Here is a 9507-nt window from a genome sequence, read left to right as displayed (position 1 = left end):
CGCAAATGTTTTTAATCTAAAAAGCATAGTCGTAGGATTTATTTCTGAGAAACGCACGGTTCCACTTTAGTTTATCTTCTTGTTTGATTTAAAATTGCTTGTTTTTCATTTTTCGGTCGCGTAACATTTAGGAAATAAAAAGCTTTGATTTGCGCGCTTTGAAGAGCACAGCACTGAAGTAACCGGGGAAATATTGTAATTATGTAACTTAACATTTGTTTAACATGGAGTTTTTGAATGGGCTGACTCGGGCACTATTGTCGGGAATAGGAAGCGACTCACATCGTGGTGGAAAATATCAGTAAACGGAGTAATCGAAGTGCGAAGTGTCCGGCCAAGAGTGCCGAAGCATAAGGAGTCGGAAACCAATAAAAATCTCCTCAACCGTTCTGAAGAGCGCACCGCTGCTTACTTTGCGCCCTGTCGGATTTTAGATAAACCATCCTAAATACACCACCAACCTGTGTGGTCGCCCCTCGATGATTGTTTTCATCTATGTTGGAGTAGGCCGATCTTAGGCGAAACTAAACACAGCAATCGAGATACTCCAATGTCATTAGCTCATAAATTTTTTCAATCATTCGCAAATATAACTTCAATCTTCCAAGACGTGTTTTCATTAACTCTGCGGAATCCCATACTTTAATCCCATACTTCAAGAGGTTATGGGCCCAGTCAGGAAGATTTGAAGAACCGAAATGTTTTCTGCAATTGGAAGTTTTGGCGGCGGTGATGGTCCGAGCGCTTCAATCTCAAGTCTACCCGGAATCCAAAGGCTAACAGGGCGCGACAACTGGTCCAGTTGGAAGTTTGCCGTGCGTACATACCTGGAATTGGCGGAGCTGTGGGATGTGGTGAAGCCGACCGTAACTGATACCGGTGCGAGGCCAACGATTGATCCTAGAAAAGATCGCAAGGCGAAGGCGAAGATAATCCTGCTTTTTGATCCGATTAATTATGTGCACGTTCAGGAAGCCGAAACTGCACATGAATCTGGAGAGAGCGTTTGAAGACTCCGACACGGAACGCAAGGTTGATTTGCTCAAAAACTTGATCAACACGAAGCTCGAGAACTGTGAATCGATGTCCGAGTACGATAATCGAATCATGTCAACTTCCCACCAACTGAGAGGCATCGGATTCGACGTCAGCGAAGAATGGGTTGGAGTACTGCTGCTTGCTGGTCTTCCCTCCGAGTACCGCCCGATGGTAATGGCGATTTCGAATTTCGGCATCGAGATCTAAGGCGATCTCATCAAAACCAAGCTCCAACTCCACCCAGGTGAAATCAAAGTTCGAAATGTCCAGTTCACTCCGGGTCTCTCGACAAACTTACTGTTCGTAAGCCAAATTGTCGAGAACGGGAACAAGGTCATCTTCGAAAACAGCGGGTGTGCTGTTATCAATTCCGACGGGGAGGTTTTCGCAACCGGAACGAAGGTGAATGGATTATTCAAGTTCGATGGTCAGAAGTCCCATCAATCTTTGGCTTGCTCGTCCGGTGGAACTCAATCGATTTGGCACAGCAGAATGGGTCACCTACACATAAGAAGTCTGCAGTAACTCCGAAATGGTCTGGTATCCGGAGTCCAATTTCAAGATGATGATGGTGATGCGTGTAAGATTTGTCCCCTTGGGAAACAAACCCGTTTACCTTTCAGCAACGACGGTTCACGAGCGAACGAGGTGGTCCATTCAGACGTTTGCGGGCCGATGGAGGAACCTATTTTTTGGCGACGAAGTCCGAGTCCGAGGTGCTACAAGCGTTCCAGTCCTTCCACAGTATGGCCGAAAGACAACAGGGTTGCAAGATCAAGATCATTCGAACGGAGCAAAACGGCTTGGCGGAGCGAGTCAACAGGTCTATCGTCGAACGAGCCCGGTGTTTACTCTTCGAAGCCGGTCTTCCGAAGCGCTTCTGGGCAGAAGCGATATCCACATCCGTTTACCTATTGAATCGGTCACCAACCAAGGGTCACACCAAGACGCCTGACGAAATCTGGTCAGAAAGAAAGCCGGATTTATCGCATCTGAGAATTTTCGGAACTACGGTGATGGCTCACGTTCCGAAACAAAAACGACGCAAATGGGACGCCAAAGCTGAAGAATGCAACCTTGTTGGCTACGAGGAAAACTCCAAGGCGTGCAGAGTGTACAACATCAAGACACGCACCCTTATTCTTGTTTACGGCGTATCGGCCTTTCGTTCGAACGGATACTTTCGAACGAATTCGAAACCGGCATTCTTGTTTTCGTTCGAACGCGATATTTTCGAAATTGGTGTTACCAGATCAGCTTCGAAATTTCTGAGCAGCGAGCTGCATCAAAATGACATTTGTTGTTATGTTTATTTCGAGTTTTCGGGTCGTGAAAATTTATTCGTCGGTCAGCGATGGAAAATATTTGAGGAAAAAATGGTTGTAGGTCGTGTGTCGAGGTCCTTGCGACTGAAAAACATCGGGAAGCAGCCCAAGGAGTGAAAATCAGCAGTCAAAAGGCTGATTCCAGCAGCGGATGTGGGCCGTCAACAATCGAATCTCTAGGTGCAGTCCGACATCGAAGCGGTTTAGGATGTTTTCTTAATGTTCCTAGATCCTAGGTCGTTTCCGGACGGCAAAGGTGTTCTCAATTGCAATCGGTGGATGTGGTAATAATGCTGCCGCTGCCGCAGCCGGTGTTTTAATTCTCATTCGTCGTGATGAAGTGAGGAGATTTGGAAGACAACAAAGTTTCAAATTTTAATAAAAATGTTTATTCAGATTCACAATTGTTTTTATTTGTATTTAAAAACAAAATTTGGAATAAAAAACAGCTTATTTTTTATTATTATGAACTACACAATTCCTTAATCGTCAAACTTCACAATTTTCTTATCTGAACGTCCAAGATTTGCAACATAAGATTTACGGTTTTTTTTAACTAAGAATGAAAAATTTGGCGTTTCTAAAATTGTTTTTTTTTTTGCAGTATACAATTTTGCGGTTTTAAATCCAACAGTATTCTTATTTTTATTCAATTCTGAATTCCACGATCGGTAATAAATTTCGCTAATTGCTTTAAACGAAAACGGGAATGCAATGTTTTGTTCGTTCGAACGATGTTCGAAAGATCGAACTGTTCTCGTTCGTTCGAACGAAAACAAGAATACGAAATTGCTAAACTTTCGAACGAATGTCATTCGATCGAAAACAAGAATAAGGGTGACGGTCTATGACGAAGGTCCGGGATGTAACGTTTCTGTATGAAGGAAGAGCAAAGTCGCAATCAGCATCGGGTGTTGTCAGGGTTCAACATGCTCAGCCGATTTACATACAGCTGGACTTTGAGGAACCGGATGTCCAGCATCCTGCACGAAACGTTCCAGTTACCCCTGTGACGATGGTTCCGACTACTTCACGAAACGTTCCGGAATCCGATCCCAAATCGATGGAAGACATCCTTACCGATGACGAATCAGATGAAGAAGACCGACAATTACATGCTTTACGTGACGTGACTATTCCCACAGCGCTTCCCCCGCACTCAACTTCAAATCCACCCATGTTACAGCTGTTGAAGCACAGCGGACAGGAGCGCGCAGATCTAGGCAAGTTGCATGAGTATTTGATTGGTTTCAAAGGTAGTATACCTAATCGTGATATTTCAGCTTCATCGCACGAGTCAAGCAAATCTGGTCGCCACAAGCAAACTGGTGGTAACGCTCAGGTATCCGAGTCCAAGCAGGGACTGGTGGTAACGTGACGCAATTCCAAGCGAGCCAAGAAATCCGAACGGTCAACAGGTGATCCCCAAACCCCCCGAGAGGCCCTTGGAGGTGATGACGACGATCGTTGGTCGGCTGCAATGCAGGAGGAGTACGATGCTCTGATGAAAAACGGAACCTGGGAATTGGTCGATCCACCGAAAAGTCGAATGGTCGTTGGCTGCAAGCGGGCGTTCAAGACGAAACGGGACGAACGAGGAACACAGAAGTATGGATGCGACTACGACGAAGTGTTCGCTCCGGTGGTGCGCCAGATTATCTTCCGCACGTTGTTGGTCGTTGCTACTAAGCGGAAGATGGTGGTTAAGCAGTACGATATCAAGACCGCATTTCTCCACGGCGATCTTGAGGAGGAGATATACATGCAGCAATCACCCGGTTAAGGTGTGCCGATTAAGGAAGAGCCTCTACGGTATGAAACAAGCTGTCAGGGAATGGAATTCTAAGCTGCATTTCGCGCTTTGCAAGCAAGGTTTCCAGCGCTGCAAAGCGGATCCATGTCTCTATCGGAAGGTGAAGGACGGTAAGGCCGTTTACGTGCTGGTTGAAGAAGCAATTTGAACTATGTGAGCTCGGAGACATCCACTACTATCTCGGAATTGAGGTTCAGCGAGACGAGAAAGGCGATTTCTTCGTGAACCAACAGTAGTACATCGATCAAATCATTCGAGAGACGGGTATGGCGAATGCTATGGACTCGAAAATTTCGTGGGATCCGGGATATATCCAGCAGGAAAGGAAGGAGGCGCCGTTGTCTAATAATCAAGCGTACCAGAAGGTAATTGGACAACTTCTCTACCTTTCAGTCAACACCCGACCGGACATATCAGCATCGGTGTCCATTCTGAGTCGCCATACCAGCTGCCCCACGCAAGAAGATTGGGACGAGGTCAAAAGGGTGATCCGCTACCTGGAAGGAACCAGTCTTCGATTGAGCAGAGCAGGAGATAGGAACGGACTGATAGGATACGCTGACTCGGATTGGGCGGAGAACATCGAAGACCGGAAATCCAACAGTGGCCAAGTCTTCAAGTTTAGTGGAGGTACCATAAGCTGGAGCTGCAGGAAGCAAACGTGGCCGAATTCATCGCATTATCCGAGGCGTCACAGAAAGCAATCTGGCTGATCCGCTTGTTGGCCGATATGGATTGTTAGTTTTAATAAAAATGCAAGTACATAATACTGGGCGTGCAATCAGCTGTTATGGCTGGATTGTACCAACTGTAGACTGTAAATATAGAGTCCCTGTGTTCTAGAGATTTCTTGTGAACTAGAAATAAAGTATCCGGTCTCTTTGGACTAGGATCCCGTACAAAACAGACGTTATTGTGGACATTGAGAAAAACCCCTTAGCTTCAACTTTCAGTGGCGACGAGGATAAATTGGTAAGTCGGAAAGTTTTCTGGTGTGATAAAATTTAAGTTTAAAGTTTTTTATCACAGTAGCAGCAGCTATATACGAAGTCAGAGGAGTCAAAGTGTCTTTGGCTCACGACAATTATTGTGTCCAATCAAAGTTAATGTGTTTGATAGGAGTGGGTTTTTGTATCGGGTGATTTGGAAAGATTTATTGAAGTTGTATACAGTAGAAGATTTAAGGAGAATATAATTTTTTTGGTGAGCAAGTGTCTAATTAAATTGTTTTTTTTTATCCATTACTGTGAATATCAACTTTTGGCAGAGTAGCCGGTCGGGTAAGACGCTACGTAAGGCTTGTGAATTGGGACAACCACCCACCGCCATTTGTCGCCGTCCAACGTAGTTCGAGACGCGGGCTTTATAGAATCCGGATTACGAGACGAACGGTTTCTTGGTTTTGTTGGGTGATATCACCATCATTCGATTGGGTGACGCAGGACGGCAAAACAAGTTATTGTTGGTGAGTGAAACTTTTATTTTCCATTATTTTACAAATTGCGGACGACATTGCTGCTTTATTTATTTTAACAATCTATTGATTGAATTCTTTGTGATTTTTTTTTCTTTTATTTTGACCTTTGTTAATTCGAAACAAAAAGCAATGGCCATGTTTGGTACCATCGACCCGTATGTTCCGGGCACTTCTTTTTCCAACTATATTGAACGTTTGGAATATTTTTTCTCGTGCAATAATGTTGCGGAGAATAAGAAAAAAGATCTTTTTTTGAGTTTTTGCGGAATGGTCGTATTCGACGAAATAAAATTGCTTTTTCCCGCGGTGGATTTGAAAACGTTAGAATATGAAGAAATTGCTAAGAAATTGAAGGAACGCTACGACAAAAAGGACTCAGAGTTACATGCGTATTGTCGATTCATTAATCGAAAGCAGGGTCCAAATGAATCGAATGAAAATTTCATTTTAGCGGTTAAACTATTGGCCGAGGCCTGTGAGTTTGATGGCTATAGGGACAGAGCCATCCGTAATAAGCTGGTGATGGGGGTTCAAGATAAGGACTTAAGGAAAAGGCTTTTAAATGAAGAGAACTTGACACTTAAGACAACTGAAAGGATGCTGAAAAACTCTGAGCGTTCTTTCGACAATGAAAGGTTTATGGAGGTCGAAAATATCAATTCGGTTAAATACAGACTAGGTGAGAGATACGACAGGGGTAATCCTAGGGTCCCTGAGAGAAGATCGAGATATAGTGCGAGGTCCAGAAGCCGGGACAATGATCGGTTTAGCAGAAATTATGGTGCATACAAGAACAGGTCTCCTTCGGCAGGTCGTTCAAAAGCTAGAGGGCGATATGCGAATTACAAATGCAACTATTGCGGCGAATCAGGACACGTGTGGAAGTATTGCTTTGAAAGAAAAAGGAATCAAAAGAGTATGGTAAACTTTGTTGACGAAAAGCCTAGAGATTCACCGAAGGAAAACGTGCATGACTATTTCAAATGACTGAGGGTTGACTATAGCAGCAGCGATGAATCAGGTGATTATCCCTGCTTAATGATAAAATCTATTACTGATGTTAGTGAACCTTGTCTTCTGCAAATTCAAATTTTTGATAAATTTATTAGGATGGAAATCGATAGTGGTTCGGCGGTTTCGGTAATAAGTAGAAAGGATTTCCTTAGAAAATTTAGAAAGCTACCTGTAGAAAATAGTGACAAAAAACTGATGGTTATCAATGGTTCAACTTTGAAAATTTTTGGAAAGGTTTTAGTAGACGTGTTTTTTAATAAAATATCAGCACGTTTAAATTTGGTGATTTTGGATGGAGAACATGAGTTTGTTCCGCTTATTGGTAGAAATTGGCTCGATATTCTTTGCGATGGATGGAGAGACAGAATTTTGAATGTTGGGACAATTAATAAAATTGAAATAGGAAGTCTAGAGGAGAGGTTTATAAGAGAAGTGAAAAATAATTTCCCGAATGTTTTTGACAATGATTTTTCTTCTCCAATAAAAGGTTTTGAAGCTAATTTGGTTCTCCGAGAAGACAAACCTATATTCAGAAAAGCCTATGATGTCCCTTATAGGTTTAGAGATAAAGTCATTGAGCATTTGGAAAAGTTGGAAAATGATCATATTATAACACCGATTAAGACAAGTTTATGGGCTTCTCCAGTTGTGGTGGTGATTAAAAAAGATAATGGTATCAGGTTGGTTATAGACTGCAAAGTGTCCATCAATAGAGTTCTCATTAGGGATATTTACCCTTTACCAAAGGCTCAAGATTTGTTCGCTTCATTGGCGGGAAGGAAAATGTTCTGCTCATTAGACTTGGCAACCGCATACACTCAACTAAGTCTTTCAGAGAAGTCGAGAAAATTTGTTGTGATCAATACTATACGAGGACTTTATACTTATAATCGTCTTCCACAGGGGGCCTCTTCTAGTGCCAGTATTTTTCAGCAGATTATGGAAACCGTACTACAAGGAATTGACTATGTTTTCGTGTATCTGGACGATGTATTGATTGCGGCAAGAGACTTAGAGGATTGTCAAAGGAAACTTGTAATGGTTATTGAAAGACTTTCTAGAGCAAACATAAAAATTAATTTTAAAAAATGCAAATTTTTTGTATCGGAGCTCCCTTATTTGGGTCATATAATAAGTGATCAGGGTTTAAAGCCAAACCCGGAGAAGGTTGCTACTATCCAGCAAGCTAAAGTACCAGAAAATGTAACAGAACTTAAAGCTTTTCTGGGTCTTATAAACTATTATGGAAAATTTGTGTTTAATTTAGCAATTCAGCTAAGTCCATTGTACGATTTATTGAAAAAGGATGCTCGGTACGTTTGGAATTCAACCTGTGATAAAGCTTTTAATGACTGCAAAGCTCAATTACTTAACGCGGATTTTTTGGTTTTTTATGATCTCCATTTACCAATTGTAGTTTCGGCTGATGCCTGCTCTTATGGGCTTGGAGGAGTAATATCTCATGTGATACATGGAGTTGAAAAACCAATCTGGTTTACCTCATTTTCGTTAAATACAGCTCAGAAGGCTTACCCGATTTTACACCTTGAAGCTATGGCTATTGTTTCGACAGTCAAGAAGTTTCATAAGTTTTTATTTGGCAAAAAGTTTATTATTTACACGGATCACAAGCCTCTACTAGGTATCTTAGGAAAAACTGGTGGACATACTATTTTCGTAACAAGGATTCAGCGGTTCATAATGGAGTTGTCTATTTATGAATTTGAAATCTTATACAAACCTTCGGAGAGAATGGGAAATGCGGATTTCTGTTCGAGATTCCCATTAAATATTGAGGTTTCAAGAAAAGTAGACTGTAATTTCGTCATTCCAATCACGTCGGGATCGTCAAAATGAAACAGTTGGCTAGAAAAAGTGTTTACTGGGTCGGAATAAATAAGGATTTGGAAGCTTATACTAAAACTTGTGAAGTTTGCGCAAAAATGGCTGTAGTTCCGAGGAAAAATGAAACCTACAGTTGGATACCCACTACTAGGCCATTTAGTCGAATCCATACAGATTTTTTTTATTTTGAAAGGCATAACTTTCTTATAATAATTGATAGTTATTCCAAGTGGCTTGAGGTTTATATGATGAATTTCGGTACAGACTCAAATAAGGTTTTGAAAAAGTTCACTGATTTTTTTGCGAGGTTCGGGTTACCGGACGTCATTGTGTCTGATAATGGTCCACCTTACAATTCTCAACACTTCATATCGTTCATGGAAAAGCAGGGAATCAAGATATACAAAAGCCCACCGTATCACCCACAGAGTAATGGTCAGGCGGAGAGGCTAGTGAGAGTAGCGAAAGAAATACTTAAAAAGTTTTTGTTGGACCCTGATATGAGAAACATGGATATGCAAGATAGGTTGGATTATTTTTTATTCAGTTACAGGAACAGTTGCTTATCAGAAGGGGAAGATTTCCCATCAGAGAGAATTTTTAAATATAAACCAAAAACCTTATTGGATCTAGCAAATCCTAAGAAAGATTATAAATTGCAACTGGCCGTGGAGTCGCATAGTACTGGCAAAATGGTTAGGCAGCAATCAAATGAAACTGAACGTAATTTTGGCTTAACAGCATACGAAAAAGACAAATTGGATCCTTTTTCTGTTTTGAAAAGAGGAGACAAGGTTTTCTATCGGAATCCTAATACTAGAAACACAGAAAGATGGTTAAATGCGATTTTCATTAAAAAACTTTCTCAAAATATTTTCCAGATCGCTCTGGGAGCAAACGTGATCTCGGCTCACAGGGAGCAGATCAAAAGTGCACAATCTGAACTAAGGCGCAATGCAGCGTTTCAGATCCAAAGTCAGGATAATCCACCAATG

The sequence above is a fragment of the Uranotaenia lowii genome, chromosome 1 (genome assembly GCF_029784155.1).
Source record: "Uranotaenia lowii strain MFRU-FL chromosome 1, ASM2978415v1, whole genome shotgun sequence".
Lineage (NCBI taxonomy): Eukaryota > Metazoa > Arthropoda > Insecta > Diptera > Culicidae > Uranotaenia > Uranotaenia lowii.
Note: the sequence above shows the minus strand (reverse complement) of the source record.